At 49.1% G+C, this 16,532-nt stretch overlaps 1 long non-coding RNA gene across 6 annotated transcripts in view; it reads right to left on the bottom strand.

Moving 5' to 3' along the window:
- LOC116643950 overlaps positions 1 to 16,532 on the bottom strand; it is an 89,779-nt gene that overhangs the window by 26,162 nt on the left and 47,085 nt on the right. The window contains exon 6 of one of the 6 annotated variants that reach the window (XR_004301675.1): positions 11,177 to 11,215. The exons of the other annotated variants lie outside the window; for them this stretch is intronic. This is a non-coding gene — a long non-coding RNA (uncharacterized LOC116643950). Of the gene's footprint in view, positions 1 to 11,176; positions 11,216 to 16,532 lie in introns of those variants that run through there. 6 annotated transcript variants of the gene reach the window in all.

Here is a 16,532-nt window from a genome sequence, read left to right as displayed (position 1 = left end):
AGAACATTCATGTATAGGAGGGACCCAGTGGGAAGCCCATCACGTGATGGGCCTGCAGTCAACGCTGGTTCCCTTTGTTCCCGGGGTTCCTGCTCCGCGCCATCTAGAAGCAAAAACGTAAGTGATGTCTGTATGGCGGTCTGCAGCGGGCAGGGTGGAAGACAAACGTGGTTGCGAGGATGAAGCTGGAGTGGGCAGGGCCTTCCTGCATGCCTTCAGAAAACACTTCTGTGCCCTACATGGTCCCAGGCTCTGTGAACATACCGCTGGACATGGTCTCGCCACATCCCCATTGTGCTGCTGAGGTGACTTTGCTTTGGTGAGATTCAACATCCTCCGAGGGGCTCACAGTGGGCAAGGGGCAGACCCAGGACTCCAACCCAGGTCTGTGGGAACCAAAAGACTACGGATGAACTCGCTAGCTAAAGCGACATCAAAGAGAGCCCCGGTGGGGACCAGAGTTGCTAAGGGAACAACCAGAAGATGGTTGGGGCAGAGAGAAGGACCCAGAAAAAGAGGCCAGCCAAGCCTGTTGGGGAAGACAGCCCCCACATACAGACCTGAAGGTCAGGGGTCACTGCCCCTGGGGTAAGATGCTGCCTTCTGGTCATTTCCTGCCCCATGGAGAGACCAGCATCCATCAGCCCACCAAGGCCCAGGGTGTCCCAAAGGCTCAGGGCTGGGACATCGGCCCCAATTTCTAAATCACAAGGATGGGCACTGAGAGGGGGTGCTTCACCCATCAACCCATGTGCCCATCGGCTTACATCTGCCTTCAGGGGGTGACTTTCGTCATTCATGCAAAGGGGCTCTAAGAGCGAACTGTGGCCCTACTTTAAGAAACCCCTTTTCTGGATCTCTGCACTTATTTATTCCACGAATATCTGCTCCATGCCAGTCTGTTCACAGATGAGGGAGACACAGCTTCCACTCGCTGTGAAGGAGCTGAGGGTCTGGTGTGGAAGGTGGGGGCAGGTGGCCACAAACACAGACCCTGGGAAAGCACAATTCAGGGGCACAGGGAGGCCAGGCAAGGGGTCCCAAATCTGCACTCCGGAGTCTCTCCTGGCTAATCAGCTCTCTCTGCTCTCCTTCTCCTCGCCCCCTCACTTGGCAAATCAGAACCCAGCCAGGCCGACCCCTGCTTCCATCCCACCAGCTGCTCCTGCACATCTGATCCCGGCCGAGTCTGACCTGGGCTGGTCACCCTTCACCCCCAGGTGTAGTCAAAAGGTCCTTTGTCTCCAGGGACTCTGGGAAATTCCTTCCTTCCTCCCAGCTTGAGGACCTGCCACTCTTAATAGGTTCAATATTTGATTGTCAACAGATGGAAGGTCAATTCTCAAAAAACAAGGGCTTTGGGTCTGAATTGTTTCTTTAAGTCTCTCCAACTCTCCCCAGGATCTCAGGCCAAGATGTTAGGCTGAACCTAAAATCAATCAGGCCCCAGGCTACAGAAAAAGTGGCTCAAAATACAAAACGTGCTCTCTAACACACGGTGCGAGGCTTTTTTCTCCAGAGCACGGCTGCTCTTAGTCTCTGAACAGTTTAGAGAACAGTACAGACATCAGTCTGAAATGGCCAGATCCTTTGAAGGATACTTAAAAATGACAACAGTGATAATAAAAGAGCATCTCACTTAGCATTTTCAGGCAGCTACTAACTGAAATCCTGTTTTCCAGAAATTTCCCCCATTGATGAAGTGTTGTGGCCACATTGGCCTCACCCTCCCCTGGCTTGCAGTCTTTTATAGAAGCCAGGGACTTGAGAGAGAGGGGGGTGGGGGGGACCCAGGGGCCGGTGTGAAGCGTGGAAGCAGAATTCTTTTTGGTGTGGTCTTTCCAGAAAGCCACCAAGCAAAGACACTGGACACTGGGCCCACCTCCTTCCTGTCAAACAAAAGCTGACCTAGGTTTGCCAAGACTCTGCTGGGTAGATGTTCAAATCCCCACGATCAGAGGTCCCGAGTGGACCAGCGACTAGTGCAGTCAGTAAGAAGGACTGTTTCGCACAATGAGGGATACCTGGTACTAACCAAGCTAGCCCCAGAAACTTCAGTTGTGAAAACCACCCATGGGAGCCATTCTTGCTGTGCTGCCAGAAATGAGAGATCCCTTTGACTAAAAAGGAAATAGTCATTGAACATCTTAACAGCTGAGATCCTAAAAGCCACACACCTTTCTCCCTGGGAAGACCCTGGGACTCCAAGCAAAGGTGCCTGTCCTCCCACCTCTGGTTCCCAGCCTCCCTCAGTGTTCGGCTTCTGACGCAAGGGCAGAGTGGCCAACGGCAGATGGCAGATAGAAATGTCCACTTTAGGGAGGCATTCATTATATAGAAAGTGGGTAGCATTCCAGGATATATGCAAGTCACAGGCAAATCCACGTGAGAGTTCGTAATCCATTATTTTATGAGCACTGAACAACTGGCTTGCTTCATGAAGTAGAAATATGAATAATGCCTCACATTTATTGAGCACCTACTGCACGTCTAACCTGGAAAAGCAGAGGGCTCAGGGAGAGATTAGGGGAGGAAGCTTTGCAAGAGAGTAGGAAATGGCATGGGAATGGCGGTCCTGGCAAGGAAGGTCAAGAGCAAAGCCCTCGGGGTAGGAGTGGAGCCCTGAGCTGGACTCCTGCAAGACATTTCTGGGGAAGGTGGTTCGGTTGCCGGTCAAGCTTTCACCTGGAAGAGCGGCACTCCTCTCCGAGGAACAGCAAGTTTTAGCTGTGGCCTCCTTGCAACAGGTCTCTTTATGGGCATATTGAGTGCAGCGCTGAGCAAGGCAGAAAGGTTTTGACAGTTTCATTTTATTTTGTTCTAAACAAGAGATAATATGAAATAGGCACCTGGGAGTGGTTTGAATTAACAGCCCAAACCAAATGAACAGCTGCATCCCAGAGAGGCGGGGGAAGGGGGGGGAATGTTTCCTGCTTTGGGTCATATTTCCTTTCAGCAACATTACATTAACACTTATGAAATACAGCCGAAAAGTCAGGCAGTATTTAAGGCAAAGAGAAACGTACTTCCATACTCTGTGCAAAATGTACGGCCAATTAATTGGCCGTGTAAGCCTGGGTTTTCAACTCATCTGCAGAAGTCTCGAGGTTAATGAAACCATTACGTACGCCAGGGTGTCATGGAAGGGGGAAACAGGGAAGGAGTAATCGGCAGTGCCCTCCATCTAGCTCTGTGGGGTGGGCTATTCTTCTCTGACAGTGCTTATCAAAGTCAGGTATGTGGGCGGAATGGGTCTCTCCGAGGGTGCGTGCATGGGATGCGTGCGTGTGTGTGCGTGTGCGGAACCATGTTAATGAGAACAATTCTATTTCCCCATCTGGAATCCATTAGCCATGATTATGATGACGGACTCTCCTACCCTTATTACTATCAGGATTAGCTAACCCCATTATTACCCAGGCCACCTTTCTCAATCTGCCGCGCGGAGCAGAGGAGATGGTTTCCTGTCATCTAAGCCGGCTCCCTCTCTCCCACTCCAGAGCCGTTGTCAACTCCCTCACCCCATCTCAATTACAAGAGCCCTAATAGGCCCTCCTGTCCCGAGTGACGGGCCCCTGCAGGTGTGCGGGAGGCGGGGGTGTCCCGGCCAGCTGAGCCGGGTGGCCGGGAGGCTGCTGCGCTCTGCCGTGCTCGTGGCCCCAGGCCTGCACCTTGCAGGTGTGTGGCAATTATCTTGGCCCGGTTACCTCATCGTTGCTTAGGGTGGATGGGAAAAATAAATAAGGCACACTGAAAAGGCTGTTATTGCAAAATAGGAAAAGCCTGAGAGATAGGCAGGACACCCCCCCCCCCCACCGCCAAATGGAATGTTTAATTCCTTCAATCAAGCCCGTGGGCTCCAAGATCTGGTCCCCCAAGACCAGAGGCAAGAAGAGGAGAGAGGGGTGCTTTGGGGATGAAAGCACTGATCAAGCTGCTAAGGTCTGTGGACATTGGCCTTCCCTCCTTGCTGGCAGCCCTGTTTGTCCCCTTCCCAAAGGACCTTAATTCCTGGCCACCCCACCGCACCCCCACCAACAGGCAGCAACAGCAAGCAGGGACTTTATTAAAAAATCTCTGCAAGAATTTGAGATTTCCCAAGAGGTCATCAAAGAAGCCACCACGAGTGAAGGCCAAACATGGCCGGATTATCTCACCCTCATCCAAGGTTCAGTATAGTCTCTGTTTATTTGGACTGTGGTATGAGGTGTGCACCATTTCTTCAGGACTCAGCTTCTCTGTGGCAGAGCAACCCCTTGGGGGTGTGAGCTAGCAATATCGTCAGCCTTCAAGCAGCCAGAGCCCTCGGGGTGGTGCCTTCAGCTCAGAGAAGCCTCCTCCATTGACCCCAGAGGGGCAGCTGGGAGCAGGATTTTCATGTAAGCATCAACACATGAAAAGAGTTGGGAAGTCTTGCCCTAAAGATCTCAGTTCCTCCTGCTCTGCATAGTCCCCCAAGCCCCCTCTCCTCCTTGAACAGCCAAAGCTATAAGGACCCTTACATTGGCCAACAATGTCGTCTGTTGGCCACCTGGGACGATGAGGCCCCAAGGGCTCCATGACTTACCTGAGGTCATGAAGCTCCATGGTGCCAGAGCTAGGACTAGAATCCAGGCCTCCTGGCTCCCAACTGAGGTCTGCTCTAACTGCTCTCTGGCTTGAAGCAGACATTTTCCTTGCTTCCTGTACTCTGGAAACTTCTCCCAGCCCCTCCTTGTCCATCTTGCTGCTCTCTGCCCTGCTGACCAGCAGGTGCCGACTTGAACTTCCAGGCTACCGATCTGAACAACCAGAGCATCAGGAATATATGCAGTAAGAACTCACAGCTTTCATGCATCCTGACTCAGAGGGGAAGGTGGCAGGACCTCTGCTCTAATCTGCTGTTCCTGGCTTCAGTCAGAGGAGGACAGCAAGGTATTCTCAGGAAGGCCACCACAGGACAGCCCTCTGTGTCCCACACGGATGCAGACACTAGCTACCACAGTGGGCTTTGGTTCACGCCCACTCGGGGAAAGCTTGGCCTGGGTGTTCATCCCTTTCACAGCACATTGGCACTGGGGTTCACCATGACAACCAAGAGTCATCAATTCAGTGTGGGTTTCAATGCAGGAGTCTGGGGGGACCATGGGGTGCCACAAATATCCTTTTTCCAAGCAATTCTGAAGTCTGGAAAACAGGGGAACTTCTGTGAAGATGAGCAAACTCTACAAGCCTTGTCAGACCCTACTTGACCCCAATTGAAACCCCATCCGAGCATCTGTCCCCATCTGTTTAGAGATGTGAGGGTTATTTTTGGCACTGTTTGAATGAATGTTCCTCCCTCTTCAAGTAAAGGGCTTCCCACCCTGGTTAGGGATCTCCAGGGGGGACCAGGAGATGATGGATTTGTTCTAATTCTTCATCGGGGAAGGGGCAGGATGATTCTTACTCTAAATGCTTATCCTCAAGGTCCAGAAAATTAACAGTTCCCACATAAGATGTCCTGTCCACACCTCTAAAAACTGGCACAACACATCATTTCATCCAAACGACAGCTCATAACCATTTGGAGATCAGGTAGAAGGTGATAAGGTAGCTATATGTGTTGTCTAAAGAAGTTCAAGATATATTAAAAGAAAATCAATAGCAATATGTAGTGTGACCAGGAAGCTGGGAAATGGGTGCTCCCCTAGACTTCCAGTCGAAACGAGAAGTGAGACAACTTTTCTGAATGGCAGTTTGACAAACATATACCAAAGACCTTAAAAAGGCATACCTTTGACTCAACAATCCTAAGGATTTTACCCCCAAGGAAATAATCAGAAATGTGTACAAAGACTTACATATATACATTTTCATCACAGCAATTCTGTGTAGTAGGGAAAAATAAAAATAGCTTAAGTGCCTAATAATAGGGATTCATTTGGGGGGAAATAAATAAATAATGACACATTGCAACAAAGCCATTGAAAATAGGGAATTAAACATTTGCGTTAAAATAGGGAACTGTTTCATAATATAATTGCAAGTAAAACAAAGGCGACAGAACAGTTTCTCCAGTATTATTTTAGTTTTATAAAAATCTATGTACGTGACTATACTTGAGTGCGTGTGTGTTTGTGTGTGTGTGTGTGTTGATCGGAACAAATATTTGAAGGCTGCACCCAAAGTTTTCTACAAGGAGCGTATATTGCTTTTATAATCAGAAATGCAAATGTTAAGGAAATGAATTGATTCCTGCAGCTATGAAATAGGACAGTGGACTAAACTGTACCTTTTCTTATTACTGATCAAACCACCTCAGCCCTACTCTCAGCTCTCAAACAGAATTTTTCTCAGATAACAGACCTTGTCCAGTCAATACCCTGAATCAGCTAAACTCATCCAAGGCATGAACTAAGTTTTATTACATATACATTGCACCATGTAATTTTATAGGTAAAACTAAATATTCTCCCCCCCACCCACTTGTGAGAAAATACATGCGTTTGCACGTCTGATGTTTGGGACAAATATTTTCCTAAACATAAAGGTCTGGGACTCTCTCTGCCCACATCACTGCCCTCAGTTCCCTCCTGTAAGAGCATCATGCCCAGAGGTCCACCAAGGCAGAGCTTCCCTGTGAATGGCCTCATATTATGCTTGTCAATTACTTGACTTTCCAAAACCAGAGGGATCCTGGGGATTGTAGCCCCAATACTAAGAAAGTGATACCTACAGGAAGACAGACCACAAAAGCTAAGCCAGAATGGTAGCTTTGCTTAAGAAATGTAAGTCTGGAAAACCATAAAACAAACTTGGAGAGTACTTAATCTCACTGATAGAAAACTGCCATCCATAACCAAAAAGACTCACAAAGATTTTTAGTGGCATCAAGGCTGGTCTTTGCACAAAGCAAATCCTGGGAATCACTACAAGTTAGCTTTGCTTTGTCTTTCACAACGCCCACCTCGTCCAGCGCATGCCTCTCTCCAGGGGTGCAGCGGCTGGAACTTCTGTTCTCCAAGTACGTCTAGTGACCAAGATCGCTCCTTTCTCCCAGCAAGCTACCAAAACTGCTCTTCCTTCAAAAATGGCTGGTTAGAGGCATTGATAAGAAAGCAATCTGATTGAATGAGTCACATTAAGATATAAATGGACTATAGCCCTCGCTCTCCCTGTGGGTGTCTAATTCTGTTCTTTTGGAACTGTAGCCTTTGGACCATCTGCATTAGCATCACCCAGGTGCTTGTTAAAATGATGGGTTTCCGGGTGCCACTCCTTTTGGAATGAGCATCACTCCTGGTAGAGTCCAGGGATCTGCATTTTCAACAAGCCCCCTTGATTCTTATGCACCCTCCAACACAGTAACTGGTGAAACATGGAGGAGGAGTTGATGTCTTTGACTCGAGAAGCCTTCACAGTGAAATGACCCGCTTTCCACTCCAGGAGCACCCACATCACGAAACAGGGGTTAGTAATTCCATTAACACTAAATGCTTCTTATGTAGCAGGCACCGTTATCATCTGCACTTTAATGCGCAAACTGAGGATCAGAGTGATTAGGTAACTTTGCTGAAGTCACACAGCTCTTAAATGTCGGATCTAGCCATCGAACCCCAGCAGCCTTAAGAAAGCCTCCCGAGGACCTACTTCAAATATCAAGTTATAACCTCTCTCAGTCAGAGCTTCTCCAACTTTGCTAAGACAGACAGCGATGCCCAAACTTGAAAGGCTGAGAAGACATCCCTAAAAGGAGAGAGAGAGAAAACAAAAACAAACTGCTGACTTAGGTGAACTACTTAGAACACTACACTACGTGTCAATCCTCATTGAACACTTTGGACACCAATTTAGGCTGGTTGATGTATTATAGTTTTGCCTAAGAAGGCTCAGAACTTTGAAACTGTTCCCTTTTGTGCTTTGATTACATATTCGTTCTGACGTGAAAAAGGATTATGTTGTGAGGAGCCCCATGCTCCCTCTCGCAGAGGCTGGTTGTAGCTGTTTCCATCTGTAATGCTTGTTTAAGGACTCTTTAAGAAAGTGCTGCCTGAGGTTCTCTAATCACCCCATTTTTATTAAGCGCTAAAGGAAACCACACAGGCGCAGGATTTCCTAATGGACAGGCAAGCGGTGACCTGTGTGGAGGAGGAGGAGCACTTGTCAAGGGCAACGTGACCCCCGCCCCAACACCAATGGGGGAAACCTGGACGGCACAGACGGAATAGCACCGTGGTGCCCCCAAAGGGGGGCAAAGGAGGGATTTAAGAGACAGGATAGACAGGAGCAAGAGTTGGGGACCAGGAGCAATAAGTATTATAAAGAAGGCAGGAGCGAGGTCTAGAAAGATCACTGAAAGAAGAGGGGTCAAACATCGTCCTCCCCCCTTACCTTGCAAGCCTCCTGGAGATCCAAGACCCTTCACACCAAAGGCTGTGGGAAGCTTCAACCTTAGTTAGAACGAGCTTTGGAGCCAAGGACTTGAACAGTTACAGGGGAGCCAGACATTGTACCAGCTGCTATGGAATGAGGTACACGTGAATGAAACACCGCTTTTACCTGTGGGAGGTGTAGAGTCGGGAAGGGGGAGGGGTAGATGGGGAGACATGGTGTGATACTGCAATAGTACCCACCATTTATTTAGCCCTCCGATGCACCACACACCGCTGAGTGGTTTGCAAACACAATTGAAGGACATCGTTCCCATCTCCAGATGAGAAAAACTGAGACAGAAAGTAGTAAGTCTTACCCCAAATCACATAGCTAACAAGTGATGGAACCAGCATCTGCCCTGAAGTCTGGCTCCAACGCCCGTGCTCTTAACCACTCTCCTCGACAAAGAATTGAACTTGAGATTGCTGTGCATGTGGAGAGCAAGATGTGTCCAGGACATGATAGGAGCACCGAGAAAGGGTCCCTAGCCCGACTTGGATTGAAATTCTGCATCCAGCCCTTACTAAATGTGAGACCTTGGGCAAAGAAGTTACACCCTTTCAGCTTTAGATTTGCCATCTCTAAAATGGGTTCAGGTATATCAAGCACATGGGATCATCTTAGAATGAAAGGGGATAATTACCATAAAGCATCCAACGCAGCACCATCTAGAAGGTTACATAGTACATACTGAGTTAGTGTTGCTTTCTTCCCCTTTCTGTCTGCTTTGCAGCTGGGAAATGGTAGGGGCTAGCAGCCAAAAGCTGAAACAGGCACAGAGTGCACTGCTGGGGGTGGTATGGACAGGGACAGCCTCTGTGGGGTGCTCCAACATGACCTAGCGAAAATTAAGAAAATGCAACGAGGTCCTTAAGGGGTCAGACGTGGGCTACTCATCACCACATTGTCTTTAACAGCGGGAAGTGGGAAGCAAGCTAGATATCCATCACTTGGAAATGAATCAGATTAGGGGGACTGTCTATTATGGAATACCTTGTAGGAGTTAGGGGTAATGTACTATCCATACACAAAACATGGTTAGAACCTAAAAACATAGTTTATGAGTAAGAAGTAAGATTCAGAAAGAGCTCTATAGCCCAATTCCATTCATATAAAGAATACTTGCACACTCAAAATAACATTGTGTATTTTATAATGGTGCCCATGTACCTAACTTATATATCTGTGTGAATAATGACCCCCAAAGATGTCCACATCCAAATCTCTAGAACCTGTGAATCTGTCATGTTCTAATCAAAAGGGAGTGAAGGTTGCCAATCAGCTGACCTGGAGGTGAGCAGCCCATCATGGATTATCCGGGGGGTCCCAATGTCATCACCAAGGTCCTTGCAAGCGAAAGGTGCAGCAAGAGAGTGAGTGTATGAGGCATACAGGTGAGAAAGCCTAGACCAGCCATTCCTGGTTCTAAGGATGGAAGAGGGCTGGGGGCCAAAGAACGCAGGCAGCTTCTAGAAGCTGGAAAAGGCAAGAAAACAGATTCTTCCCTCGAGCCTGCAGAAGGAACACAGCCCTGCCAACAAATGAGTTTAGTCCAGTGAGACCCATTTTGGGCTTCTGACTTCCAGAACGGTAAGATAATAAATTCGTGTTGTTTTAAGCTACCCTCTTTGTGCTAATTTGTTACAGCAGCAATAGGAAAGTAACAGGATGTCCGACACATTAGCATGAGCACTCGTGGTGGAGGAGGAAGGGTACGAAGACCAGAAATGAAGGGGGTGCCCGTGATGTTACGCCCCGTGCTGAGGAATACTCCAAACTCTGCCTGAGGTGAAAGGCAAGAGGGAGAGAAAAGAGGGAAGGGGAATTGGGGGGGAGGGGGCGGAGAGTGGAAACCGAGTGGAGCTTGTTGGGTCGGTGGCACGGGTCACACATGGTCCTGTGCCATATGGGGCCCCAGGTGCGCTGACTGAACCACGGCATGGGTGAGGACCGACAGCCCCCCAGGGGGTGCACGGTAAAGGAGCAATCATTCAGGTGGGTCAGATGAAAACAGCTTCTAGAGTGACCTGGAACCTAGCCGTGGTTTTCCCTGGGTTCGGGGTGTGATACTAAACCATCTTCCCAACCACACTTCACCAAAAACTGCTTCTGGGGGCGCCTGGGTGGCTCAGTTGGTTGAGCATCCAACTCTTGATTTTGGCTCAGGTTGTGATCTCAGGGTTGTGAGATCGAGCCCTGTGAGGGGCTCGACGCTCAGCGGGGAGTCTGCTTCTCTCCTGCTCCCTCTTCCTCTGCCCCTCCCCCACTCTCTCTCTCTCACTCTCTCTCTAAAATAAATAAATTTTTAAAAAAGTCTACTTCTGAGTTGGGTATAGAAGACTAATTTAAAAATGTCAGAATTGCCTTTATGGTGTATTAAACTGCTGTATCAATACCAAGTTTACAGAACCTCTTCCAGAAAACAGAAGAAGATGGAATATTTCCTAACACATTTTATGAGGCTAATATTATCCTAATGCTGAAACCAGATAAAGACAGGACAAGTAAGCTACAAATATCCCTCATGCGCTTAGACACAACCATCCCCAACCAAGTATTAGCAAACTGAATCCAGCAGTATATAAAAAGATTAGATACTGTGACCAAGTGGGATTTATTCCAGGTATGCAAGGCTGGTTCAACATTCAAAAATCAATCCATGTGGGATGCCTGGGTGTCTCAGTCGGTTAAGCGTCTGCCTTCAGCTCAGGTCATGATCCCGGGATCCTGGGATTGAGCCCCGCGTCGGGCTCCCTGCTCAACGGGGAGCCTGCTTCTCCCTCTCCCTCTGCAGTTCCCCCTGCTTGTGCTCTCTCTCTCTCTGTCAAATAAATAAATAAAATCTTTAAAAACATCCATCCGTGTAATCCACTATATCTAGAGGCTAAAAAAGAAAAAAACCGTGTGATCTTATCAATTGATGCAGAAAAAGCATTTGACAAAATCCGACACCCAATCATGATAAACATTTCTCCACAAACTAGGAATAGAGGGAAGCTCCTCAGCTTGATAAAGAGCATCTACAAAACACCCACATCTAGCATCATATTTAATGGTAGAAGACTGAATGCTTTCTGCCTGAGATCAGGACTCAGGCCAGGATGCCTATTCTCACTACTCTTATTCCACATAATCCGGGGGGAAATGGTGTACCTACTGGGCCTTCCTGGGTTTCCCAACAATAGGAGCCAAGATCTGGACCTCCAGCTCACGCCAAGGCAGGTGAGACCTCCAGGAGGCAGCACGCACCCCTCCCCGTGCCTAAATGGCACCATGTCAGTCTGAGGTCCCTCCCACTGACCTCTCTCCCATGCTTTCATACTTTTTTTAATGAAAACATTTCCCCTCCACATTGGTTATTCGATTCCAACTCTCACGGCGTCCTTTCGCTCTTTTGAGCTTCCTAAGTTACCCTCAACCCAGTCCAAGCTGAGAGAAGAATCCAGACGGCATGCTGTTTCGTAATACCTGAAATCAGAATAAGAGCTTACCTTTTATAACCCTCCACACGTTGCAAAACGCTTTCTTGTTCATTAGCTCAGCAGCTCTGAGCCTCTTTTCGCGCCTCTGTGCTTTCCTTGGCTCCCCGCTGGTGGAATGAATTGCTCCCTCCTCTGAGCTCCCATAGCACTTTGTACACGCACCTATCCCACACCTGACACTTTCTATTACAGCCCTCGTTCAGGTCTCTCTGTCCCCTGCCAGACCAGAAGGGACCACACGGTGATTAATTGAGCATCTTCTGCCCAGCCCTGACCATGAGCTCAAAGACGCACCTTCGGTGTAGCTCAATGAAAGAGGTAGGTATTATTGGCACGTGGAAAGGACTCAGGAAGTGGTGGCTGGAGTGGGGGTGGCGGAAAGATGAAGGAGCTAAGGCTTTGGACGCACAGAAGGACCCCATCAAGGTGACACAGCCAGATGGTGACAGAGCTGGGCTTTGACACAGATCTCTCGGCTTTCATTCGGATAAACAGACACTTCTCACCCACTGATGTCCTGCCCTGTAGCTCTGGAGGGACCATCCCCCAGGAAAGCAGCTGAGGGTTTAATTCATACCTCGGCTGTGGAAGCTAAAGGGAAAGAAAGCCTCGCTCCTGCCGAGCCGAGGCGGCACAGAAACCGAAAAGCTGCTGGGACTCTCCGAGCCTCTGAAAACAGAATGCAAACCACAGAGCCCAGCCTATGACAAGTTCAACAAAGTTTTTCAGGCTGAACTCTGAACTTTGAGAAGTCTGGAATCTTTAGCAATTGCTTATTGCCTGCAGGATAGATGCAGTTAGTCCCGTGCCTTCTGGGCATGCCCTTAGCTGCAATCCTCATTGAAGTTCCTATTCCGCTGCTTTCAAAACTGCTCAAATTCCTTCACTCAAGTGTTCTTAGCACTTATGTTGATAGGGAATACTTCAAAGGGTACATCTTTACTTTATCAAATCTGATCTAATTTTGCAGATGGAATCAAAGAGGTTCATTTTGAGTCTAGTCAAGTTTGCCAACCATCCCGGAGAGGAGGCATCAGTGCCTTGTCCTCTGGGCAATTAACCTAAACTGAGAGGCCCCAAAGATGCCGGGAGCGGGGGGAGGCTTCCGGCCATGCAGACCCCAGAGCTCCCTGGGAGGAGGCAGGGCCCTCCCTTGGAGTGAGGGGGACACAGGGAAGGGAAGGACAGCTCTCCGACATCCGGGGACCCAGAGCTGGTCCTTCTCCAGAGCAGTCAAACACAGCATGGGTGTTGTGGGGGAGTTCAATGAAGAGAGCAAATATAATGAGCTTCGGTGTGCCTGGCGGTCTTTAGAGTTGCTATGTGGGGTAGGGGAGCCCCGGATGCGCGCAGCCAAGGCCCGGAGTATGAACCTTCACCCTCAGCTGCAGGAACAATTATCCTTCTCTTCTCCCAACCTGGCACTTTTTATAAAATCCAAAACTTGATGTCGCTGCTAATTTGCCCCTGATACCTGCGTTTGAAGCTGGATCCAGGCATAGATTCAGCTGCCTAGCCAGACGGTAATTTCCAACTGAGCTATTATGATTGTTACAGTAAAATGTCTGTCTGCATACAACACACCAGGTTGGGGGAGGGAGGGCGGGGGGAGAGTCATTGATTTTGGTGTTCAGAAAAGTTCTCTGTGGCTCAGAAAAGACAGTTCTGGCTGGTTTTACTTTATTTGGATAAATACTTTATATTATGGCCACTTCGCATTGAAATTGAACACGAAAGCAAAAGGGGATTCAGTTTTCAATGTCCTAAGCTCTGGGGTCCCCCTTTTTAAAAAGCTCTTCAGAAACTCACACACACAACCTGCCCCCACCTCCTTGACTTTGGACATCGGAGGGAGTCATGCTGATCTATCAGCTTCCATCACGGAGCCTTTGTGTGAGGCCCATGCAAATTGGCCATGAAAAGGCTCCAAGGCCGGGGGCTCTGCCCACAAATTCTGATCATCATGTGGGTGGGCGTCACTGTCCCTTTCCCACACAGGAGAAAACCAGGCCCGGCCTGAGGAGGTGGAGGACCCCAGGTTCCCTAGATTGCCAGGCCTCTTCCCCCCTATAGGAGCTCACCCAGCTGTCTCTACCCCAAATGCTTCTCCACTCAGCAGTGACCCTCTGGAAACAGATCGATAAAGACAGAATCCTAAACTTGGCTTTGAGGGCTCTCTGACCCGTCCCAACCCCCTCCCCAGCCTTCTCTCTGGCTGGGGCTGGCTTCATGGGCATGTGAAACCTGCAGCCACCGAGCGCCCCATGTACGAGAGCAGGTGCCTATCCTCACTACTTTGCAATTCTTAATCACTTTTTACCAAGGGACCCATATTTTCATTTTGCATGGGGCCCTGCAGGTTATGTAGCCAGTTCTGCCTTCCACCAAGCTCTGCACACCTTTCCGTGCTTCCTCCTGCCAGGAGGCTCCACACTTGCAATTCCCTCTGCTCAGAACGCTCCTACGCACCCCATCCCCACCAATGACACTGCCAGCTCCTCACCTCCCCCCTACCCAACCCTTGTATCTCAGCTGAATTGTCACTTCCTTCAGGAAGTCCACCCTGCCATCCAACGAGGGCAAGTCCCTATTACAGGCCCACAGAGCACCATGCTCCTTCCCTCCATAAACTCTTCTGACAGTTGCAGTTCTACGTTTGTCATCTATTTACACACATTGGATTACAGTCTCTCTCCCCCTCTGGAATATAAATTCTAGGAGAGCAGAAACCACATTTGATTTTTTTGCTCACCATTGTAGTCTCAGTGCCCCACACAACACTAGATACATAATATCCCATAAATATGTGTTGAACTAATGATGTAATGTAAAAAGAGAAAGTAGTTGAGCACAGTGGTGGGGAAGTGGGCTCTGCAGTCGGACTGCCTGACTTTCTATCTACTTCTATGCACTGTGCGATCTCAGACGAGTTCCCTGACCTCTCCGAACTTGATTTCTCTCACCGGGGAAAAGGGGATAAAATGAGTAATCTACAGAATGACTGTGACCTTTAGATGCAATGACGTGCATGGAGGACTTGAGATGCACCTGCCACAAAGTCAGAGCCCCAAGTGTCCGGCACTATTATTATGGGATGGCAGGCGTGCACTGCACATGGACACTCAGCGTTTCACATACTCTCGGAACAACCCCATGCGGCAGGAATTGGTGAGTCTGGGGTGGCACATCAAGCAAGTGTCTGAGCTGGACAGGAATCCAGTATAGTCCATCCCCTTGGCCTTGGCCTATGGCTGTGCCAAAGATGTCCTAGTTCAGAAGGGATAACAGATTGTTTCCCAGGGAGTCGCAAAACCTCAGGTTTTGCATTCTTCACTATTTATGTGATCCTGAACCCTTTTCTTAGCCTTCCTCTCAATTTTCTCATCTATAACACAGGGATAACAAGAGATGCATCTCAGAGGGTTGCTATATTAAGTGAGATAAACCGCGTGAAGCGCTTAGCACAGGGCATGGTTTGTCGCAAGCCTTCTGGATGGCTTAGCTCTCAGCTCTCACTAAACTCACCTGCTGGAGTAGCTCTCATTCGCTGGAAGGAGCAGAGTCCACCTCACATTTCCATGCTGCCTTGTCCCCATATTTGCAGCCAGCCACATTTCTAAAGAGGGTTCAGAATGCTTGTACAAAGGAGGGCAACTTTGTCTAGAATTCCCTCAACCTCCAGCATTCCCCAGGTGCACCGTGTTAGCAGCAACATGACACTTCTGCTTTCCAAAGCAAGGGACACTACTCCCCAGCGTGAAGGGTTTTCCCAGGACCAGGGGTCTGGGCACAGACCTCCTCTTGCTCCTGCTCTCCACCCACTGCCCCCCGGGGGAAGACAAAGGCCTGGACAGCAAAAAGCTAATCCTGGCAGGTGCTGTCTTATCTCCACGAATCAGTAGAGGGGACAACCTCATGCAGCCAGAATGGCTAGAATATGCTTATCTAAGATGAAAGGAGGAATCCAGTGCCTTCCTGGTGGCCAATAACCTGAAGCTTCAAAGAAAAGAGTGATCCCAGCACACTCCATCCAGCCCATGGCAGACCCCTCAGCCCACAGGCAAAGCGCTGTCCACCTACTGAGGGTGTGAACTCAGAGACTGCGCCTTCTCTCCGGCGCTCTGAATGAGTCCAGGCAGATGGTGGGGGGAAGTCAGGTGTGGCTGGAGGGGTGGGCCTCTGGGGCCTTGGCTGCCATTCACATGTCATGTCCCCCCAGAAGCTGGGTGGCCTTGGAGAGATGCCTTGGAGAGGCTGACGGGGGGTGGGGGGGAGCAGAGAGGTCAAGAAGGTGAACGACAAGTCAAACAGAGAAAGACATGTATCATATGACCTCACTGATATGAGGAATTCTTAATCTCAGGAAACAAACTGAGGGTTGCTGGAGTGGGGGGTGGGGTGGGAGGGATGGGGTGACTGGGTGATGGACACTGGGGAGGGTATGTGCTCTGGTAAGCGCTGTGAATTGTGCAAGACTGTTGAATCTCAGATCTGTACCTCTGAAACAAATAATGCAATATATGTTAAGAAAGAAAAAAAGAAGAAGAAGAATGTAGCAGGAGGGGAAGAATGAAGGGGGGGAAATCGGAGGGGGAGAAGAACCATGAGAGACGATGGACTCTGAAAAACAAACTGAGGGTTCTAGAGGGGAGGGGG

Source organism: Phoca vitulina, unplaced genomic scaffold (assembly GCF_004348235.1).
Source record: "Phoca vitulina isolate PV1807 unplaced genomic scaffold, GSC_HSeal_1.0 scaffold28, whole genome shotgun sequence".
Classification (NCBI taxonomy): domain Eukaryota; kingdom Metazoa; phylum Chordata; class Mammalia; order Carnivora; family Phocidae; genus Phoca; species Phoca vitulina.
This window is presented reverse-complemented; position numbering and strand designations above follow the sequence as displayed.